The 17,500-nt window shown below is 45.4% G+C and overlaps 51 non-coding genes and 1 pseudogene across 51 annotated transcripts; all 52 read left to right on the top strand.

Moving 5' to 3' along the window:
• The first annotated feature begins 95 nt into the window (after positions 1-95).
• LOC118961523 lies at positions 96-214 on the top strand. Its single transcript, XR_005049172.1, has one exon. It is a non-coding gene; the product is annotated as a 5S ribosomal RNA (ribosomal RNA).
• Positions 215-475: 261 nt separating this feature from the next.
• LOC118961522 lies at positions 476-594 on the top strand. The gene has a single exon (XR_005049171.1). It is a non-coding gene; the product is annotated as a 5S ribosomal RNA (ribosomal RNA).
• A 178-nt stretch (positions 595-772) lies between these two features.
• LOC118961535 lies at positions 773-891 on the top strand. Its single transcript, XR_005049184.1, has one exon. It is a non-coding gene; the product is annotated as a 5S ribosomal RNA (ribosomal RNA).
• A 177-nt stretch (positions 892-1,068) lies between these two features.
• On the top strand, positions 1,069-1,187 carry LOC118961520. The gene has a single exon (XR_005049169.1). It is a non-coding gene; the product is annotated as a 5S ribosomal RNA (ribosomal RNA).
• A 260-nt stretch (positions 1,188-1,447) lies between these two features.
• LOC118961519 lies at positions 1,448-1,566 on the top strand. Its single transcript, XR_005049168.1, has one exon. It is a non-coding gene; the product is annotated as a 5S ribosomal RNA (ribosomal RNA).
• A 177-nt stretch (positions 1,567-1,743) lies between these two features.
• LOC118961567 lies at positions 1,744-1,862 on the top strand. Its single transcript, XR_005049211.1, has one exon. It is a non-coding gene; the product is annotated as a 5S ribosomal RNA (ribosomal RNA).
• A 177-nt stretch (positions 1,863-2,039) lies between these two features.
• LOC118961518 lies at positions 2,040-2,158 on the top strand. The gene has a single exon (XR_005049167.1). It is a non-coding gene; the product is annotated as a 5S ribosomal RNA (ribosomal RNA).
• Positions 2,159-2,418: 260 nt separating this feature from the next.
• LOC118961517 lies at positions 2,419-2,537 on the top strand. Its single transcript, XR_005049166.1, has one exon. It is a non-coding gene; the product is annotated as a 5S ribosomal RNA (ribosomal RNA).
• A 177-nt stretch (positions 2,538-2,714) lies between these two features.
• On the top strand, positions 2,715-2,833 carry LOC118961556. Its single transcript, XR_005049200.1, has one exon. It is a non-coding gene; the product is annotated as a 5S ribosomal RNA (ribosomal RNA).
• Positions 2,834-3,010: 177 nt separating this feature from the next.
• Positions 3,011-3,129, top strand: LOC118961516. The gene has a single exon (XR_005049165.1). It is a non-coding gene; the product is annotated as a 5S ribosomal RNA (ribosomal RNA).
• A 260-nt stretch (positions 3,130-3,389) lies between these two features.
• LOC118961515 lies at positions 3,390-3,508 on the top strand. Its single transcript, XR_005049164.1, has one exon. It is a non-coding gene; the product is annotated as a 5S ribosomal RNA (ribosomal RNA).
• Positions 3,509-3,768: 260 nt separating this feature from the next.
• LOC118961514 lies at positions 3,769-3,887 on the top strand. The gene has a single exon (XR_005049163.1). It is a non-coding gene; the product is annotated as a 5S ribosomal RNA (ribosomal RNA).
• A 177-nt stretch (positions 3,888-4,064) lies between these two features.
• On the top strand, positions 4,065-4,183 carry LOC118961477. Its single transcript, XR_005049126.1, has one exon. It is a non-coding gene; the product is annotated as a 5S ribosomal RNA (ribosomal RNA).
• A 260-nt stretch (positions 4,184-4,443) lies between these two features.
• LOC118961513 lies at positions 4,444-4,562 on the top strand. The gene has a single exon (XR_005049162.1). It is a non-coding gene; the product is annotated as a 5S ribosomal RNA (ribosomal RNA).
• Positions 4,563-4,823: 261 nt separating this feature from the next.
• Positions 4,824-4,942, top strand: LOC118961512. The gene has a single exon (XR_005049161.1). It is a non-coding gene; the product is annotated as a 5S ribosomal RNA (ribosomal RNA).
• Positions 4,943-5,119: 177 nt separating this feature from the next.
• Positions 5,120-5,238, top strand: LOC118961547 (annotated as a pseudogene).
• A 177-nt stretch (positions 5,239-5,415) lies between these two features.
• Positions 5,416-5,534, top strand: LOC118961511. The gene has a single exon (XR_005049160.1). It is a non-coding gene; the product is annotated as a 5S ribosomal RNA (ribosomal RNA).
• Positions 5,535-5,794: 260 nt separating this feature from the next.
• LOC118961532 lies at positions 5,795-5,913 on the top strand. Its single transcript, XR_005049181.1, has one exon. It is a non-coding gene; the product is annotated as a 5S ribosomal RNA (ribosomal RNA).
• Positions 5,914-6,090: 177 nt separating this feature from the next.
• On the top strand, positions 6,091-6,209 carry LOC118961509. Its single transcript, XR_005049158.1, has one exon. It is a non-coding gene; the product is annotated as a 5S ribosomal RNA (ribosomal RNA).
• A 260-nt stretch (positions 6,210-6,469) lies between these two features.
• Positions 6,470-6,588, top strand: LOC118961508. The gene has a single exon (XR_005049157.1). It is a non-coding gene; the product is annotated as a 5S ribosomal RNA (ribosomal RNA).
• Positions 6,589-6,848: 260 nt separating this feature from the next.
• Positions 6,849-6,967, top strand: LOC118961507. Its single transcript, XR_005049156.1, has one exon. It is a non-coding gene; the product is annotated as a 5S ribosomal RNA (ribosomal RNA).
• A 177-nt stretch (positions 6,968-7,144) lies between these two features.
• On the top strand, positions 7,145-7,263 carry LOC118961466. Its single transcript, XR_005049115.1, has one exon. It is a non-coding gene; the product is annotated as a 5S ribosomal RNA (ribosomal RNA).
• A 177-nt stretch (positions 7,264-7,440) lies between these two features.
• Positions 7,441-7,559, top strand: LOC118961506. The gene has a single exon (XR_005049155.1). It is a non-coding gene; the product is annotated as a 5S ribosomal RNA (ribosomal RNA).
• Positions 7,560-7,819: 260 nt separating this feature from the next.
• LOC118961505 lies at positions 7,820-7,938 on the top strand. Its single transcript, XR_005049154.1, has one exon. It is a non-coding gene; the product is annotated as a 5S ribosomal RNA (ribosomal RNA).
• A 260-nt stretch (positions 7,939-8,198) lies between these two features.
• On the top strand, positions 8,199-8,317 carry LOC118961504. The gene has a single exon (XR_005049153.1). It is a non-coding gene; the product is annotated as a 5S ribosomal RNA (ribosomal RNA).
• Positions 8,318-8,577: 260 nt separating this feature from the next.
• On the top strand, positions 8,578-8,696 carry LOC118961503. Its single transcript, XR_005049152.1, has one exon. It is a non-coding gene; the product is annotated as a 5S ribosomal RNA (ribosomal RNA).
• Positions 8,697-8,956: 260 nt separating this feature from the next.
• On the top strand, positions 8,957-9,075 carry LOC118961502. Its single transcript, XR_005049151.1, has one exon. It is a non-coding gene; the product is annotated as a 5S ribosomal RNA (ribosomal RNA).
• A 177-nt stretch (positions 9,076-9,252) lies between these two features.
• On the top strand, positions 9,253-9,371 carry LOC118961501. Its single transcript, XR_005049150.1, has one exon. It is a non-coding gene; the product is annotated as a 5S ribosomal RNA (ribosomal RNA).
• Positions 9,372-9,548: 177 nt separating this feature from the next.
• LOC118961500 lies at positions 9,549-9,667 on the top strand. Its single transcript, XR_005049149.1, has one exon. It is a non-coding gene; the product is annotated as a 5S ribosomal RNA (ribosomal RNA).
• Positions 9,668-9,844: 177 nt separating this feature from the next.
• Positions 9,845-9,963, top strand: LOC118961534. The gene has a single exon (XR_005049183.1). It is a non-coding gene; the product is annotated as a 5S ribosomal RNA (ribosomal RNA).
• A 177-nt stretch (positions 9,964-10,140) lies between these two features.
• Positions 10,141-10,259, top strand: LOC118961498. The gene has a single exon (XR_005049147.1). It is a non-coding gene; the product is annotated as a 5S ribosomal RNA (ribosomal RNA).
• A 260-nt stretch (positions 10,260-10,519) lies between these two features.
• Positions 10,520-10,638, top strand: LOC118961497. The gene has a single exon (XR_005049146.1). It is a non-coding gene; the product is annotated as a 5S ribosomal RNA (ribosomal RNA).
• A 177-nt stretch (positions 10,639-10,815) lies between these two features.
• LOC118961527 lies at positions 10,816-10,934 on the top strand. Its single transcript, XR_005049176.1, has one exon. It is a non-coding gene; the product is annotated as a 5S ribosomal RNA (ribosomal RNA).
• A 177-nt stretch (positions 10,935-11,111) lies between these two features.
• LOC118961496 lies at positions 11,112-11,230 on the top strand. The gene has a single exon (XR_005049145.1). It is a non-coding gene; the product is annotated as a 5S ribosomal RNA (ribosomal RNA).
• Positions 11,231-11,490: 260 nt separating this feature from the next.
• On the top strand, positions 11,491-11,609 carry LOC118961495. Its single transcript, XR_005049144.1, has one exon. It is a non-coding gene; the product is annotated as a 5S ribosomal RNA (ribosomal RNA).
• Positions 11,610-11,869: 260 nt separating this feature from the next.
• LOC118961494 lies at positions 11,870-11,988 on the top strand. Its single transcript, XR_005049143.1, has one exon. It is a non-coding gene; the product is annotated as a 5S ribosomal RNA (ribosomal RNA).
• A 177-nt stretch (positions 11,989-12,165) lies between these two features.
• On the top strand, positions 12,166-12,284 carry LOC118961530. The gene has a single exon (XR_005049179.1). It is a non-coding gene; the product is annotated as a 5S ribosomal RNA (ribosomal RNA).
• Positions 12,285-12,461: 177 nt separating this feature from the next.
• On the top strand, positions 12,462-12,580 carry LOC118961493. Its single transcript, XR_005049142.1, has one exon. It is a non-coding gene; the product is annotated as a 5S ribosomal RNA (ribosomal RNA).
• A 260-nt stretch (positions 12,581-12,840) lies between these two features.
• Positions 12,841-12,959, top strand: LOC118961492. Its single transcript, XR_005049141.1, has one exon. It is a non-coding gene; the product is annotated as a 5S ribosomal RNA (ribosomal RNA).
• Positions 12,960-13,219: 260 nt separating this feature from the next.
• Positions 13,220-13,338, top strand: LOC118961491. Its single transcript, XR_005049140.1, has one exon. It is a non-coding gene; the product is annotated as a 5S ribosomal RNA (ribosomal RNA).
• Positions 13,339-13,598: 260 nt separating this feature from the next.
• LOC118961490 lies at positions 13,599-13,717 on the top strand. Its single transcript, XR_005049139.1, has one exon. It is a non-coding gene; the product is annotated as a 5S ribosomal RNA (ribosomal RNA).
• A 260-nt stretch (positions 13,718-13,977) lies between these two features.
• Positions 13,978-14,096, top strand: LOC118961489. The gene has a single exon (XR_005049138.1). It is a non-coding gene; the product is annotated as a 5S ribosomal RNA (ribosomal RNA).
• Positions 14,097-14,274: 178 nt separating this feature from the next.
• On the top strand, positions 14,275-14,393 carry LOC118961487. The gene has a single exon (XR_005049136.1). It is a non-coding gene; the product is annotated as a 5S ribosomal RNA (ribosomal RNA).
• A 177-nt stretch (positions 14,394-14,570) lies between these two features.
• LOC118961416 lies at positions 14,571-14,689 on the top strand. The gene has a single exon (XR_005049065.1). It is a non-coding gene; the product is annotated as a 5S ribosomal RNA (ribosomal RNA).
• A 177-nt stretch (positions 14,690-14,866) lies between these two features.
• LOC118961486 lies at positions 14,867-14,985 on the top strand. The gene has a single exon (XR_005049135.1). It is a non-coding gene; the product is annotated as a 5S ribosomal RNA (ribosomal RNA).
• Positions 14,986-15,245: 260 nt separating this feature from the next.
• LOC118961485 lies at positions 15,246-15,364 on the top strand. Its single transcript, XR_005049134.1, has one exon. It is a non-coding gene; the product is annotated as a 5S ribosomal RNA (ribosomal RNA).
• A 260-nt stretch (positions 15,365-15,624) lies between these two features.
• LOC118961484 lies at positions 15,625-15,743 on the top strand. The gene has a single exon (XR_005049133.1). It is a non-coding gene; the product is annotated as a 5S ribosomal RNA (ribosomal RNA).
• Positions 15,744-16,003: 260 nt separating this feature from the next.
• On the top strand, positions 16,004-16,122 carry LOC118961483. Its single transcript, XR_005049132.1, has one exon. It is a non-coding gene; the product is annotated as a 5S ribosomal RNA (ribosomal RNA).
• Positions 16,123-16,299: 177 nt separating this feature from the next.
• LOC118961455 lies at positions 16,300-16,418 on the top strand. Its single transcript, XR_005049104.1, has one exon. It is a non-coding gene; the product is annotated as a 5S ribosomal RNA (ribosomal RNA).
• Positions 16,419-16,596: 178 nt separating this feature from the next.
• On the top strand, positions 16,597-16,715 carry LOC118961482. The gene has a single exon (XR_005049131.1). It is a non-coding gene; the product is annotated as a 5S ribosomal RNA (ribosomal RNA).
• Positions 16,716-16,976: 261 nt separating this feature from the next.
• Positions 16,977-17,095, top strand: LOC118961481. Its single transcript, XR_005049130.1, has one exon. It is a non-coding gene; the product is annotated as a 5S ribosomal RNA (ribosomal RNA).
• Positions 17,096-17,357: 262 nt separating this feature from the next.
• Positions 17,358-17,476, top strand: LOC118961480. Its single transcript, XR_005049129.1, has one exon. It is a non-coding gene; the product is annotated as a 5S ribosomal RNA (ribosomal RNA).
• The last annotated feature ends 24 nt before the right edge of the window (positions 17,477-17,500 follow it).

Below are 17,500 nucleotides of genomic sequence, written 5' to 3'. Positions count from 1 at the left end.
GTAAGCAAGGTTAGTTTGTATTTCATCCAACAATCTGTGCTACAAATTATGGCTACAGTATATGCAATTTCATCCACTTTTTGAGATTGCCTTTCGCTTACGGCCACACCGGCCTGAGTACGCCTGATCTCGTCCGATCTCGGAAGCTAAGCAGGGTCGGGCCTGGTTAGTACTTGGATGGGAGACCGCCTGGGAATACCAGGTGCTGTAAGCTTTTTGTCACTGCCTTGTGGAATTTCAACTCTTTGTCCGTTTTTTTCCCACAAGGCTGAAATATGTGCCCTCGCTTTGAAATAAGTAAGCAAGGTTAGTTTGTATTTCACCCAACAATCTGTGCTACAAATTATGGCTACAGTATATGCAATTTCTTCCACTTTTTGAGTGACACAAAGATGCTTATCTAAATGGTGGAAATGCAACAGCTGTTAATCAGGCTCACTTTGACTTTACATGGTGCACCAAGAGATAGTTTCTCGCTTACGGCCACACCGGCCTGAGTACGCCTGATCTCGTCCGATCTCGGAAGCTAAGCAGGGTCGGGCCTGGTTAGTACTTGGATGGGAGACCGCCTGGGAATACCAGGTGCTGTAAGCTTTTTGTCACTGCCTTGTGGAATTTCAACTCTTTGTCCGTTTTTTTCCCACAAGGCTGAAATATGTGCCCTCGCTTTGAAATAAGTAAGCAAGGTTAGTTTGTATTTCATCCAACAATCTGTGCTACAAATTATGGCTACAGTATATGCAATTTCATCCACTTTTTGAGATTGCCTTTCGCTTACGGCCACACCGCCCTGAGTACGCCTGATCTCGTCCGATCTCGGAAGCTAAGCAGGGTCGGGCCTGTTTAGTACTTGGATTGGAGACCGCCTGGGAATACCAGGTGCTGTAAGCTTTTTGTCACTGCCTTGTGGAATTTCAACTCTTTGTCCGTTTTTTCCCACAAGGCTGAAATATGTGCCCTCGCTTTGAAATAAGTAAGCAAGGTTAGTTTGTATTTCATCCAACAATCTGTGCTACAAATTATGGCTACAGTATATGCAATTTCATCCACTTTTTGAGATTGCCTTTCGCTTACGGCCACACCGGCCTGAGTACGCCTGATCTCGTCCGATCTCGGAAGCTAAGCAGGGTCGGGCCTGGTTAGTACTTGGATGGGAGACCGCCTGGGAATACCAGGTGCTGTAAGCTTTTTGTCACTGCCTTGTGGAATTTCAACTCTTTGTCCGTTTTTTCCCACAAGGCTGAAATATGTGCCCTCGCTTTGAAATAAGTAAGCAAGGTTAGTTTGTATTTCATCCAACAATCTGTGCTACAAATTATGGCTACAGTATATGCAATTTCTTCCACTTTTTGAGTGACACAAAGATGCTTATCTAAATGGTGGAAATGCAACAGCTGTTAATCAGGCTCACTTTGACTTTACATGGTGCACCAAGAGATAGTTTCTCGCTTACGGCCACACCGGCCTGAGTACGCCTGATCTCGTCCGATCTCGGAAGCTAAGCAGGGTCGGGCCTGGTTAGTACTTGGATGGGAGACCGCCTGGGAATACCAGGTGCTGTAAGCTTTTTGTCACTGCCTTGTGGAATTTCAACTCTTTGTCCGTTTTTTCCCACAAGGCTGAAATATGTGCCCTCGCTTTGAAATAAGTAAGCAAGGTTAGTTTGTATTTCATCCAACAATCTGTGCTACAAATTATGGCTACAGTATATGCAATTTCATCCACTTTTTGAGATTGCCTTTCGCTTACGGCCACACCGCCCTGAGTACGCCTGATCTCGTCCGATCTCGGAAGCTAAGCAGGGTCGGGCCTGTTTAGTACTTGGATGGGAGACCGCCTGGGAATACCAGGTGCTGTAAGCTTTTTGTCACTGCCTTGTGGAATTTCAACTCTTTGTCCGTTTTTTCCCACAAGGCTGAAATATGTGCCCTCGCTTTGAAATAAGTAAGCAAGGTTAGTTTGTATTTCATCCAACAATCTGTGCTACAAATTATGGCTACAGTATATGCAATTTCATCCACTTTTTGAGATTGCCTTTCGCTTACGGCCACACCGGCCTGAGTACGCCTGATCTCGTCCGATCTCGGAAGCTAAGCAGGGTCGGGCCTGGTTAGTACTTGGATGGGAGACCGCCTGGGAATACCAGGTGCTGTAAGCTTTTTGTCACTGCCTTGTGGAATTTCAACTCTTTGTCCGTTTTTTCCCACAAGGCTGAAATATGTGCCCTCGCTTTGAAATAAGTAAGCAAGGTTAGTTTGTATTTCATCCAACAATCTGTGCTACAAATTATGGCTACAGTATATGCAATTTCTTCCACTTTTTGAGTGACACAAAGATGCTTATCTAAATGGTGGAAATGCAACAGCTGTTAATCAGGCTCACTTTGACTTTACATGGTGCACCAAGAGATAGTTTCTCGCTTACGGCCACACCGGCCTGAGTACGCCTGATCTCGTCCGATCTCGGAAGCTAAGCAGGGTCGGGCCTGGTTAGTACTTGGATGGGAGACCGCCTGGGAATACCAGGTGCTGTAAGCTTTTTGTCACTGCCTTGTGGAATTTCAACTCTTTGTCCGTTTTTTCCCACAAGGCTGAAATATGTGCCCTCGCTTTGAAATAAGTAAGCAAGGTTAGTTTGTATTTCATCCAACAATCTGTGCTACAAATTATGGCTACAGTATATGCAATTTCATCCACTTTTTGAGATTGCCTTTCGCTTACGGCCACACCGCCCTGAGTACGCCTGATCTCGTCCGATCTCGGAAGCTAAGCAGGGTCGGGCCTGTTTAGTACTTGGATGGGAGACCGCCTGGGAATACCAGGTGCTGTAAGCTTTTTGTCACTGCCTTGTGGAATTTCAACTCTTTGTCCGTTTTTTCCCACAAGGCTGAAATATGTGCCCTCGCTTTGAAATAAGTAAGCAAGGTTAGTTTGTATTTCATCCAACAATCTGTGCTACAAATTATGGCTACAGTATATGCAATTTCATCCACTTTTTGAGATTGCCTTTCGCTTACGGCCACACCGGCCTGAGTACGCCTGATCTCGTCCGATCTCGGAAGCTAAGCAGGGTCGGGCCTGGTTAGTACTTGGATGGGAGACCGCCTGGGAATACCAGGTGCTGTAAGCTTTTTGTCACTGCCTTGTGGAATTTCAACTCTTTGTCCGTTTTTTCCCACAAGGCTGAAATATGTGCCCTCGCTTTGAAATAAGTAAGCAAGGTTAGTTTGTATTTCATCCAACAATCTGTGCTACAAATTATGGCTACAGTATATGCAATTTCTTCCACTTTTTGAGTGACACAAAGATGCTTATCTAAATGGTGGAAATGCAACAGCTGTTAATCAGGCTCACTTTGACTTTACATGGTGCACCAAGAGATAGTTTCTCGCTTACGGCCACACCGGCCTGAGTACGCCTGATCTCGTCCGATCTCGGAAGCTAAGCAGGGTCGGGCCTGGTTAGTACTTGGATGGGAGACCGCCTGGGAATACCAGGTGCTGTAAGCTTTTTGTCACTGCCTTGTGGAATTTCAACTCTTTGTCCGTTTTTTCCCACAAGGCTGAAATATGTGCCCTCGCTTTGAAATAAGTAAGCAAGGTTAGTTTGTATTTCATCCAACAATCTGTGCTACAAATTATGGCTACAGTATATGCAATTTCTTCCACTTTTTGAGTGACACAAAGATGCTTATCTAAATGGTGGAAATGCAACAGCTGTTAATCAGGCTCACTTTGACTTTACATGGTGCACCAAGAGATAGTTTCTCGCTTACGGCCACACCGGCCTGAGTACGCCTGATCTCGTCCGATCTCGGAAGCTAAGCAGGGTCGGGCCTGGTTAGTACTTGGATGGGAGACCGCCTGGGAATACCAGGTGCTGTAAGCTTTTTGTCACTGCCTTGTGGAATTTCAACTCTTTGTCCGTTTTTTCCCACAAGGCTGAAATATGTGCCCTCGCTTTGAAATAAGTAAGCAAGGTTAGTTTGTATTTCATCCAACAATCTGTGCTACAAATTATGGCTACAGTATATGCAATTTCATCCACTTTTTGAGATTGCCTTTCGCTTACGGCCACACCGCCCTGAGTACGCCTGATCTCGTCCGATCTCGGAAGCTAAGCAGGGTCGGGCCTGTTTAGTACTTGGATGGGAGACCGCCTGGGAATACCAGGTGCTGTAAGCATTTTGTCACTGCCTTGTGGAATTTCAACTCTTTGTCCGTTTTTTCCCACAAGGCTGAAATATGTGCCCTCGCTTTGAAATAAGTAAGCAAGGTTAGTTTGTATTTCATCCAACAATCTGTGCTACAAATTATGGCTACAGTATATGCAATTTCTTCCACTTTTTGAGTGACACAAAGATGCTTATCTAAATGGTGGAAATGCAACAGCTGTTAATCAGGCTCACTTTGACTTTACATGGTGCACCAAGAGATAGTTTCTCGCTTACGGCCACACCGGCCTGAGTACGCCTGATCTCGTCCGATCTCGGAAGCTAAGCAGGGTCGGGCCTGGTTAGTACTTGGATGGGAGACCGCCTGGGAATACCAGGTGCTGTAAGCTTTTTGTCACTGCCTTGTGGAATTTCAACTCTTTGTCCGTTTTTTTCCCACAAGGCTGAAATATGTGCCCTCGCTTTGAAATAAGTAAGCAAGGTTAGTTTGTATTTCATCCAACAATCTGTGCTACAAATTATGGCTACAGTATATGCAATTTCTTCCACTTTTTGAGTGACACAAAGATGCTTATCTAAATGGTGGAAATGCAACAGCTGTTAATCAGGCTCACTTTGACTTTACATGGTGCACCAAGAGATAGTTTCTCGCTTACGGCCACACCGGCCTGAGTACGCCTGATCTCGTCCGATCTCGGAAGCTAAGCAGGGTCGGGCCTGGTTAGTACTTGGATGGGAGACCGCCTGGGAATACCAGGTGCTGTAAGCTTTTTGTCACTGCCTTGTGGAATTTCAACTCTTTGTCCGTTTTTTCCCACAAGGCTGAAATATGTGCCCTCGCTTTGAAATAAGTAAGCAAGGTTAGTTTGTATTTCATCCAACAATCTGTGCTACAAATTATGGCTACAGTATATGCAATTTCATCCACTTTTTGAGATTGCCTTTCGCTTACGGCCACACCGGCCCTGAGTACGCCTGATCTCGTCCGATCTCGGAAGCTAAGCAGGGTCGGGCCTGTTAGTACTTGGATTGGAGACCGCCTGGGAATACCAGGTGCTGTAAGCTTTTTGTCACTGCCTTGTGGAATTTCAACTCTTTGTCCGTTTTTTCCCACAAGGCTGAAATATGTGCCCTCGCTTTGAAATAAGTAAGCAAGGTTAGTTTGTATTTCATCCAACAATCTGTGCTACAAATTATGGCTACAGTATATGCAATTTCATCCACTTTTTGAGATTGCCTTTCGCTTACGGCCACACCGGCCTGAGTACGCCTGATCTCGTCCGATCTCGGAAGCTAAGCAGGGTCGGGCCTGGTTAGTACTTGGATGGGAGACCGCCTGGGAATACCAGGTGCTGTAAGCTTTTTGTCACTGCCTTGTGGAATTTCAACTCTTTGTCCGTTTTTTCCCACAAGGCTGAAATATGTGCCCTCGCTTTGAAATAAGTAAGCAAGGTTAGTTTGTATTTCATCCAACAATCTGTGCTACAAATTATGGCTACAGTATATGCAATTTCTTCCACTTTTTGAGTGACACAAAGATGCTTATCTAAATGGTGGAAATGCAACAGCTGTTAATCAGGCTCACTTTGACTTTACATGGTGCACCAAGAGATAGTTTCTCGCTTACGGCCACACCGGCCTGAGTACGCCTGATCTCGTCCGATCTCGGAAGCTAAGCAGGGTCGGGCCTGTTTAGTACTTGGATGGGAGACCGCCTGGGAATACCAGGTGCTGTAAGCTTTTTGTCACTGCCTTGTGGAATTTCAACTCTTTGTCCGTTTTTTCCCACAAGGCTGAAATATGTGCCCTCGCTTTGAAATAAGTAAGCAAGGTTAGTTTGTATTTCATCCAACAATCTGTGCTACAAATTATGGCTACAGTATATGCAATTTCATCCACTTTTTGAGATTGCCTTTCGCTTACGGCCACACCGGCCTGAGTACGCCTGATCTCGTCCGATCTCGGAAGCTAAGCAGGGTCGGGCCTGGTTAGTACTTGGATGGGAGACCGCCTGGGAATACCAGGTGCTGTAAGCTTTTTGTCACTGCCTTGTGGAATTTCAACTCTTTGTCCGTTTTTTCCCACAAGGCTGAAATATGTGCCCTCGCTTTGAAATAAGTAAGCAAGGTTAGTTTGTATTTCATCCAACAATCTGTGCTACAAATTATGGCTACAGTATATGCAATTTCTTCCACTTTTTGAGTGACACAAAGATGCTTATCTAAATGGTGGAAATGCAACAGCTGTTAATCAGGCTCACTTTGACTTTACATGGTGCACCAAGAGATAGTTTCTCGCTTACGGCCACACCGGCCTGAGTACGCCTGATCTCGTCCGATCTCGGAAGCTAAGCAGGGTCGGGCCTGGTTAGTACTTGGATGGGAGACCGCCTGGGAATACCAGGTGCTGTAAGCTTTTTGTCACTGCCTTGTGGAATTTCAACTCTTTGTCCGTTTTTTCCCACAAGGCTGAAATATGTGCCCTCGCTTTGAAATAAGTAAGCAAGGTTAGTTTGTATTTCATCCAACAATCTGTGCTACAAATTATGGCTACAGTATATGCAATTTCTTCCACTTTTTGAGTGACACAAAGATGCTTATCTAAATGGTGGAAATGCAACAGCTGTTAATCAGGCTCACTTTGACTTTACATGGTGCACCAAGAGATAGTTTCTCGCTTACGGCCACACCGGCCTGAGTACGCCTGATCTCGTCCGATCTCGGAAGCTAAGCAGGGTCGGGCCTGGTTAGTACTTGGATGGGAGACCGCCTGGGAATACCAGGTGCTGTAAGCTTTTTGTCACTGCCTTGTGGAATTTCAACTCTTTGTCCGTTTTTTCCCACAAGGCTGAAATATGTGCCCTCGCTTTGAAATAAGTAAGCAAGGTTAGTTTGTATTTCATCCAACAATCTGTGCTACAAATTATGGCTACAGTATATGCAATTTCATCCACTTTTTGAGATTGCCTTTCGCTTACGGCCACACCGCCCTGAGTACGCCTGATCTCGTCCGATCTCGGAAGCTAAGCAGGGTCGGGCCTGTTTAGTACTTGGATGGGAGACCGCCTGGGAATACCAGGTGCTGTAAGCATTTTGTCACTGCCTTGTGGAATTTCAACTCTTTGTCCGTTTTTTCCCACAAGGCTGAAATATGTGCCCTCGCTTTGAAATAAGTAAGCAAGGTTAGTTTGTATTTCATCCAACAATCTGTGCTACAAATTATGGCTACAGTATATGCAATTTCATCCACTTTTTGAGATTGCCTTTCGCTTACGGCCACACCGGCCTGAGTACGCCTGATCTCGTCCGATCTCGGAAGCTAAGCAGGGTCGGGCCTGGTTAGTACTTGGATGGGAGACCGCCTGGGAATACCAGGTGCTGTAAGCTTTTTGTCACTGCCTTGTGGAATTTCAACTCTTTGTCCGTTTTTTCCCACAAGGCTGAAATATGTGCCCTCGCTTTGAAATAAGTAAGCAAGGTTAGTTTGTATTTCATCCAACAATCTGTGCTACAAATTATGGCTACAGTATATGCAATTTCTTCCACTTTTTGAGTGACACAAAGATGCTTATCTAAATGGTGGAAATGCAACAGCTGTTAATCAGGCTCACTTTGACTTTACATGGTGCACCAAGAGATAGTTTCTCGCTTACGGCCACACCGGCCTGAGTACGCCTGATCTCGTCCGATCTCGGAAGCTAAGCAGGGTCGGGCCTGGTTAGTACTTGGATGGGAGACCGCCTGGGAATACCAGGTGCTGTAAGCTTTTTGTCACTGCCTTGTGGAATTTCAAATCTTTGTCCGTTTTTTCCCACAAGGCTGAAATATGTGCCCTCGCTTTGAAATAAGTAAGCAAGGTTAGTTTGTATTTCATCCAACAATCTGTGCTACAAATTATGGCTACAGTATATGCAATTTCTTCCACTTTTTGAGTGACACAAAGATGCTTATCTAAATGGTGGAAATGCAACAGCTGTTAATCAGGCTCACTTTGACTTTACATGGTGCACCAAGAGATAGTTTCTCGCTTACGGCCACACCGGCCTGAGTACGCCTGATCTCGTCCGATCTCGGAAGCTAAGCAGGGTCGGGCCTGGTTAGTACTTGGATGGGAGACCGCCTGGGAATACCAGGTGCTGTAAGCTTTTTGTCACTGCCTTGTGGAATTTCAACTCTTTGTCCGTTTTTTCCCACAAGGCTGAAATATGTGCCCTCGCTTTGAAATAAGTAAGCAAGGTTAGTTTGTATTTCATCCAACAATCTGTGCTACAAATTATGGCTACAGTATATGCAATTTCTTCCACTTTTTGAGTGACACAAAGATGCTTATCTAAATGGTGGAAATGCAACAGCTGTTAATCAGGCTCACTTTGACTTTACATGGTGCACCAAGAGATAGTTTCTCGCTTACGGCCACACCGGCCTGAGTACGCCTGATCTCGTCCGATCTCGGAAGCTAAGCAGGGTCGGGCCTGGTTAGTACTTGGATGGGAGACCGCCTGGGAATACCAGGTGCTGTAAGCTTTTTGTCACTGCCTTGTGGAATTTCAACTCTTTGTCCGTTTTTTCCCACAAGGCTGAAATATGTGCCCTCGCTTTGAAATAAGTAAGCAAGGTTAGTTTGTATTTCATCCAACAATCTGTGCTACAAATTATGGCTACAGTATATGCAATTTCTTCCACTTTTTGAGTGACACAAAGATGCTTATCTAAATGGTGGAAATGCAACAGCTGTTAATCAGGCTCACTTTGACTTTACATGGTGCACCAAGAGATAGTTTCTCGCTTACGGCCACACCGGCCTGAGTACGCCTGATCTCGTCCGATCTCGGAAGCTAAGCAGGGTCGGGCCTGGTTAGTACTTGGATGGGAGACCGCCTGGGAATACCAGGTGCTGTAAGCTTTTTGTCACTGCCTTGTGGAATTTCAACTCTTTGTCCGTTTTTTCCCACAAGGCTGAAATATGTGCCCTCGCTTTGAAATAAGTAAGCAAGGTTAGTTTGTATTTCATCCAACAATCTGTGCTACAAATTATGGCTACAGTATATGCAATTTCATCCACTTTTTGAGATTGCCTTTCGCTTACGGCCACACCGGCCTGAGTACGCCTGATCTCGTCCGATCTCGGAAGCTAAGCAGGGTCGGGCCTGGTTAGTACTTGGATGGGAGACCGCCTGGGAATACCAGGTGCTGTAAGCTTTTTGTCACTGCCTTGTGGAATTTCAACTCTTTGTCCGTTTTTTCCCACAAGGCTGAAATATGTGCCCTCGCTTTGAAATAAGTAAGCAAGGTTAGTTTGTATTTCATCCAACAATCTGTGCTACAAATTATGGCTACAGTATATGCAATTTCATCCACTTTTTGAGATTGCCTTTCGCTTACGGCCACACCGGCCTGAGTACGCCTGATCTCGTCCGATCTCGGAAGCTAAGCAGGGTCGGGCCTGGTTAGTACTTGGATGGGAGACCGCCTGGGAATACCAGGTGCTGTAAGCTTTTTGTCACTGCCTTGTGGAATTTCAACTCTTTGTCCGTTTTTTCCCACAAGGCTGAAATATGTGCCCTCGCTTTGAAATAAGTAAGCAAGGTTAGTTTGTATTTCATCCAACAATCTGTGCTACAAATTATGGCTACAGTATATGCAATTTCATCCACTTTTTGAGATTGCCTTTCGCTTACGGCCACACCGCCCTGAGTACGCCTGATCTCGTCCGATCTCGGAAGCTAAGCAGGGTCGGGCCTGTTTAGTACTTGGATTGGAGACCGCCTGGGAATACCAGGTGCTGTAAGCTTTTTGTCACTGCCTTGTGGAATTTCAACTCTTTGTCCGTTTTTTCCCACAAGGCTGAAATATGTGCCCTCGCTTTGAAATAAGTAAGCAAGGTTAGTTTGTATTTCATCCAACAATCTGTGCTACAAATTATGGCTACAGTATATGCAATTTCATCCACTTTTTGAGATTGCCTTTCGCTTACGGCCACACCGGCCTGAGTACGCCTGATCTCGTCCGATCTCGGAAGCTAAGCAGGGTCGGGCCTGGTTAGTACTTGGATGGGAGACCGCCTGGGAATACCAGGTGCTGTAAGCTTTTTGTCACTGCCTTGTGGAATTTCAACTCTTTGTCCGTTTTTTCCCACAAGGCTGAAATATGTGCCCTCGCTTTGAAATAAGTAAGCAAGGTTAGTTTGTATTTCATCCAACAATCTGTGCTACAAATTATGGCTACAGTATATGCAATTTCTTCCACTTTTTGAGTGACACAAAGATGCTTATCTAAATGGTGGAAATGCAACAGCTGTTAATCAGGCTCACTTTGACTTTACATGGTGCACCAAGAGATAGTTTCTCGCTTACGGCCACACCGGCCTGAGTACGCCTGATCTCGTCCGATCTCGGAAGCTAAGCAGGGTCGGGCCTGGTTAGTACTTGGATGGGAGACCGCCTGGGAATACCAGGTGCTGTAAGCTTTTTGTCACTGCCTTGTGGAATTTCAACTCTTTGTCCGTTTTTTCCCACAAGGCTGAAATATGTGCCCTCGCTTTGAAATAAGTAAGCAAGGTTAGTTTGTATTTCATCCAACAATCTGTGCTACAAATTATGGCTACAGTATATGCAATTTCATCCACTTTTTGAGATTGCCTTTCGCTTACGGCCACACCGCCCTGAGTACGCCTGATCTCGTCCGATCTCGGAAGCTAAGCAGGGTCGGGCCTGTTTAGTACTTGGATGGGAGACCGCCTGGGAATACCAGGTGCTGTAAGCTTTTTGTCACTGCCTTGTGGAATTTCAACTCTTTGTCCGTTTTTTCCCACAAGGCTGAAATATGTGCCCTCGCTTTGAAATAAGTAAGCAAGGTTAGTTTGTATTTCATCCAACAATCTGTGCTACAAATTATGGCTACAGTATATGCAATTTCATCCACTTTTTGAGATTGCCTTTCGCTTACGGCCACACCGGCCTGAGTACGCCTGATCTCGTCCGATCTCGGAAGCTAAGCAGGGTCGGGCCTGGTTAGTACTTGGATGGGAGACCGCCTGGGAATACCAGGTGCTGTAAGCTTTTTGTCACTGCCTTGTGGAATTTCAACTCTTTGTCCGTTTTTTCCCACAAGGCTGAAATATGTGCCCTCGCTTTGAAATAAGTAAGCAAGGTTAGTTTGTATTTCATCCAACAATCTGTGCTACAAATTATGGCTACAGTATATGCAATTTCTTCCACTTTTTGAGTGACACAAAGATGCTTATCTAAATGGTGGAAATGCAACAGCTGTTAATCAGGCTCACTTTGACTTTACATGGTGCACCAAGAGATAGTTTCTCGCTTACGGCCACACCGGCCTGAGTACGCCTGATCTCGTCCGATCTCGGAAGCTAAGCAGGGTCGGGCCTGGTTAGTACTTGGATGGGAGACCGCCTGGGAATACCAGGTGCTGTAAGCTTTTTGTCACTGCCTTGTGGAATTTCAAATCTTTGTCCGTTTTTTCCCACAAGGCTGAAATATGTGCCCTCGCTTTGAAATAAGTAAGCAAGGTTAGTTTGTATTTCATCCAACAATCTGTGCTACAAATTATGGCTACAGTATATGCAATTTCTTCCACTTTTTGAGTGACACAAAGATGCTTATCTAAATGGTGGAAATGCAACAGCTGTTAATCAGGCTCACTTTGACTTTACACGGTGCACCAAGAGATAGTTTCTCGCTTACGGCCACACCGGCCTGAGTACGCCTGATCTCGTCCGATCTCGGAAGCTAAGCAGGGTCGGGCCTGGTTAGTACTTGGATGGGAGACCGCCTGGGAATACCAGGTGCTGTAAGCTTTTTGTCACTGCCTTGTGGAATTTCAACTCTTTGTCCGTTTTTTCCCACAAGGCTGAAATATGTGCCCTCGCTTTGAAATAAGTAAGCAAGGTTAGTTTGTATTTCATCCAACAATCTGTGCTACAAATTATGGCTACAGTATATGCAATTTCATCCACTTTTTGAGATTGCCTTTCGCTTACGGCCACACCGCCCTGAGTACGCCTGATCTCGTCCGATCTCGGAAGCTAAGCAGGGTCGGGCCTGTTTAGTACTTGGATGGGAGACCGCCTGGGAATACCAGGTGCTGTAAGTATTTTGTCACTGCCTTGTGGAATTTCAACTCTTTGTCCGTTTTTTCCCACAAGGCTGAAATATGTGCCCTCGCTTTGAAATAAGTAAGCAAGGTTAGTTTGTATTTCATCCAACAATCTGTGCTACAAATTATGGCTACAGTATATGCAATTTCATCCACTTTTTGAGATTGCCTTTCGCTTACGGCCACACCGGCCTGAGTACGCCTGATCTCGTCCGATCTCGGAAGCTAAGCAGGGTCGGGCCTGGTTAGTACTTGGATGGGAGACCGCCTGGGAATACCAGGTGCTGTAAGCTTTTTGTCACTGCCTTGTGGAATTTCAACTCTTTGTCCGTTTTTTCCCACAAGGCTGAAATATGTGCCCTCGCTTTGAAATAAGTAAGCAAGGTTAGTTTGTATTTCATCCAACAATCTGTGCTACAAATTATGGCTACAGTATATGCAATTTCTTCCACTTTTTGAGTGACACAAAGATGCTTATCTAAATGGTGGAAATGCAACAGCTGTTAATCAGGCTCACTTTGACTTTACATGGTGCACCAAGAGATAGTTTCTCGCTTACGGCCACACCGGCCTGAGTACGCCTGATCTCGTCCGATCTCGGAAGCTAAGCAGGGTCGGGCCTGGTTAGTACTTGGATGGGAGACCGCCTGGGAATACCAGGTGCTGTAAGCTTTTTGTCACTGCCTTGTGGAATTTCAAATCTTTGTCCGTTTTTTCCCACAAGGCTGAAATATGTGCCCTCGCTTTGAAATAAGTAAGCAAGGTTAGTTTGTATTTCATCCAACAATCTGTGCTACAAATTATGGCTACAGTATATGCAATTTCTTCCACTTTTTGAGTGACACAAAGATGCTTATCTAAATGGTGGAAATGCAACAGCTGTTAATCAGGCTCACTTTGACTTTACATGGTGCACCAAGAGATAGTTTCTCGCTTACGGCCACACCGGCCTGAGTACGCCTGATCTCGTCCGATCTCGGAAGCTAAGCAGGGTCGGGCCTGGTTAGTACTTGGATGGGAGACCGCCTGGGAATACCAGGTGCTGTAAGCTTTTTGTCACTGCCTTGTGGAATTTCAACTCTTTGTCCGTTTTTTCCCACAAGGCTGAAATATGTGCCCTCGCTTTGAAATAAGTAAGCAAGGTTAGTTTGTATTTCATCCAACAATCTGTGCTACAAATTATGGCTACAGTATATGCAATTTCTTCCACTTTTTGAGTGACACAAAGATGCTTATCTAAATGGTGGAAATGCAACAGCTGTTAATCAGGCTCACTTTGACTTTACATGGTGCACCAAGAGATAGTTTCTCGCTTACGGCCACACCGGCCTGAGTACGCCTGATCTCGTCCGATCTCGGAAGCTAAGCAGGGTCGGGCCTGGTTAGTACTTGGATGGGAGACCGCCTGGGAATACCAGGTGCTGTAAGCTTTTTGTCACTGCCTTGTGGAATTTCAACTCTTTGTCCGTTTTTTCCCACAAGGCTGAAATATGTGCCCTCGCTTTGAAATAAGTAAGCAAGGTTAGTTTGTATTTCATCCAACAATCTGTGCTACAAATTATGGCTACAGTATATGCAATTTCTTCCACTTTTTGAGTGACACAAAGATGCTTATCTAAATGGTGGAAATGCAACAGCTGTTAATCAGGCTCACTTTGACTTTACATGGTGCACCAAGAGATAGTTTCTCGCTTACGGCCACACCGGCCTGAGTACGCCTGATCTCGTCCGATCTCGGAAGCTAAGCAGGGTCGGGCCTGGTTAGTACTTGGATGGGAGACCGCCTGGGAATACCAGGTGCTGTAAGCTTTTTGTCACTGCCTTGTGGAATTTCAACTCTTTGTCCGTTTTTTTCCCACAAGGCTGAAATATGTGCCCTCGCTTTGAAATAAGTAAGCAAGGTTAGTTTGTATTTCATCCAACAATCTGTGCTACAAATTATGGCTACAGTATATGCAATTTCATCCACTTTTTGAGATTGCCTTTTGCTTACGGCCACACCGGCCTGAGTACGCCTGATCTCGTCCGATCTCGGAAGCTAAGCAGGGTCGGGCCTGGTTAGTACTTGGATGGGAGACCGCCTGGGAATACCAGGTGCTGTAAGCTTTTTGTCACTGCCTTGTGGAATTTCAACTCTTTGTCCGTTTTTTCCCACAAGGCTGAAATATGTGCCCTCGCTTTGAAATAAGTAAGCAAGGTTAGTTTGTATTTCATCCAACAATCTGTGCTACAAATTATGGCTACAGTATATGCAATTTCATCCACTTTTTGAGATTGCCTTTCGCTTACGGCCACACCGCCCTGAGTACGCCTGATCTCGTCCGATCTCGGAAGCTAAGCAGGGTCGGGCCTGTTTAGTACTTGGATGGGAGACCGCCTGGGAATACCAGGTGCTGTAAGCTTTTTGTCACTGCCTTGTGGAATTTCAACTCTTTGTCCGTTTTTTCCCACAAGGCTGAAATATGTGCCCTCGCTTTGAAATAAGTAAGCAAGGTTAGTTTGTATTTCATCCAACAATCTGTGCTACAAATTATGGCTACAGTATATGCAATTTCATCCACTTTTTGAGATTGCCTTTCGCTTACGGCCACACCGGCCTGAGTACGCCTGATCTCGTCCGATCTCGGAAGCTAAGCAGGGTCGGGCCTGGTTAGTACTTGGATGGGAGACCGCCTGGGAATACCAGGTGCTGTAAGCTTTTTGTCACTGCCTTGTGGAATTTCAACTCTTTGTCCGTTTTTTCCCACAAGGCTGAAATATGTGCCCTCGCTTTGAAATAAGTAAGCAAGGTTAGTTTGTATTTCATCCAACAATCTGTGCTACAAATTATGGCTACAGTATATGCAATTTCTTCCACTTTTTGAGTGACACAAAGATGCTTATCTAAATGGTGGAAATGCAACAGCTGTTAATCAGGCTCACTTTGACTTTACATGGTGCACCAAGAGATAGTTTCTCGCTTACGGCCACACCGGCCTGAGTACGCCTGATCTCGTCCGATCTCGGAAGCTAAGCAGGGTCGGGCCTGGTTAGTACTTGGATGGGAGACCGCCTGGGAATACCAGGTGCTGTAAGCTTTTTGTCACTGCCTTGTGGAATTTCAACTCTTTGTCCGTTTTTTCCCACAAGGCTGAAATATGTGCCCTCGCTTTGAAATAAGTAAGCAAGGTTAGTTTGTATTTCATCCAACAATCTGTGCTACAAATTATGGCTACAGTATATGCAATTTCTTCCACTTTTTGAGTGACACAAAGATGCTTATCTAAATGGTGGAAATGCAACAGCTGTTAATCAGGCTCACTTTGACTTTACATGGTGCACCAAGAGATAGTTTCTCGCTTACGGCCACACCGGCCTGAGTACGCCTGATCTCGTCCGATCTCGGAAGCTAAGCAGGGTCGGGCCTGGTTAGTACTTGGATGGGAGACCGCCTGGGAATACCAGGTGCTGTAAGCTTTTTGTCACTGCCTTGTGGAATTTCAACTCTTTGTCCGTTTTTTCCCACAAGGCTGAAATATGTGCCCTCGCTTTGAAATAAGTAAGCAAGGTTAGTTTGTATTTCATCCAACAATCTGTGCTACAAATTATGGCTACAGTATATGCAATTTCTTCCACTTTTTGAGTGACACAAAGATGCTTATCTAAATGGTGGAAATGCAACAGCTGTTAATCAGGCTCACTTTGACTTTACATGGTGCACCAAGAGATAGTTTCTCGCTTACGGCCACACCGGCCTGAGTACGCCTGATCTCGTCCGATCTCGGAAGCTAAGCAGGGTCGGGCCTGGTTAGTACTTGGATGGGAGACCGCCTGGGAATACCAGGTGCTGTAAGCTTTTTGTCACTGCCTTGTGGAATTTCAACTCTTTGTCCGTTTTTTCCCACAAGGCTGAAATATGTGCCCTCGCTTTGAAATAAGTAAGCAAGGTTAGTTTGTATTTCATCCAACAATCTGTGCTACAAATTATGGCTACAGTATATGCAATTTCATCCACTTTTTGAGATTGCCTTTCGCTTACGGCCACACCGCCCTGAGTACGCCTGATCTCGTCCGATCTCGGAAGCTAAGCAGGGTCGGGCCTGTTTAGTACTTGGATGGGAGACCGCCTGGGAATACCAGGTGCTGTAAGCATTTTTGTCACTGCCTTGTGGAATTTCAACTCTTTGTCCGTTTTTTCCCACAAGGCTGAAATATGTGCCCTCGCTTTGAAATAAGTAAGCAAGGTTAGTTTGTATTTCATCCAACAATCTGTGCTACAAATTATGGCTACAGTATATGCAATTTCATCCACTTTTTGAGATTGCCTTTCGCTTACGGCCACACCGGCCTGAGTACGCCTGATCTCGTCCGATCTCGGAAGCTAAGCAGGGTCGGGCCTGGTTAGTACTTGGATGGGAGACCGCCTGGGAATACCAGGTGCTGTAAGCTTTTTGTCACTGCCTTGTGGAATTTCAACTCTTTGTCCGTTTTTTTCCCACAAGGCTGAAATATGTGCCCTCGCTTTGAAATAAGTAAGCAAGGTTAGTTTGTATTTCATCCAACAATCTGTGCTACAAATTATGGCTACAGTATATGCAATTTCTTCCACTTTTTGAGTGACACAAAGATGCTTATCTAAATGGTGGAAATGCAACAGCTGTTAATCAGGCTCACTTTGACTTTACATGGTGCACCAAGAGATAGTTTCTCGCTTACGGCCACACCGGCCTGAGTACGCCTGATCTCGTCCGATCTCGGAAGCTAAGCAGGGTCGGGCCTGGTTAGTACTTGGATGGGAGACCGCCTGGGAATACCAGGTGCTGTAAGCTTTTTGTCACTGCCTTGTGGAATTTCAAATCTTTGTCCGTTTTTTTCCCACAAGGCTGAAATATGTGCCCTCGCTTTGAAATAAGTAAGCAAGGTTAGTTTGTATTTCATCCAACAATCTGTGCTACAAATTATGGCTACAGTATATGCAATTTCTTCCACTTTTTGAGTGACACAAAGATGCTTATCTAAATGGTGGAAATGCAACAGCTGTTAATCAGGCTCACTTTGACTTTACATAGGTGCACCAAGAGATAGTTTCTCGCTTACGGCCACACCGGCCTGAGTACGCCTGATCTCGTCCGATCTCGGAAGCTAAGCAGGGTCGGGCCTGGTTAGTACTTGGATGGGAGACCGCCTGGGAATACCAGGTGCTGTAAGCTTTTTGTCACTGCCTTGTGGAATTT

The sequence above is a fragment of the Oncorhynchus mykiss genome, unplaced genomic scaffold (assembly GCF_013265735.2).
Source record: "Oncorhynchus mykiss isolate Arlee unplaced genomic scaffold, USDA_OmykA_1.1 un_scaffold_688, whole genome shotgun sequence".
Taxonomy (NCBI): Eukaryota; Metazoa; Chordata; class Actinopteri; order Salmoniformes; family Salmonidae; genus Oncorhynchus; species Oncorhynchus mykiss.
This window is presented reverse-complemented; position numbering and strand designations above follow the sequence as displayed.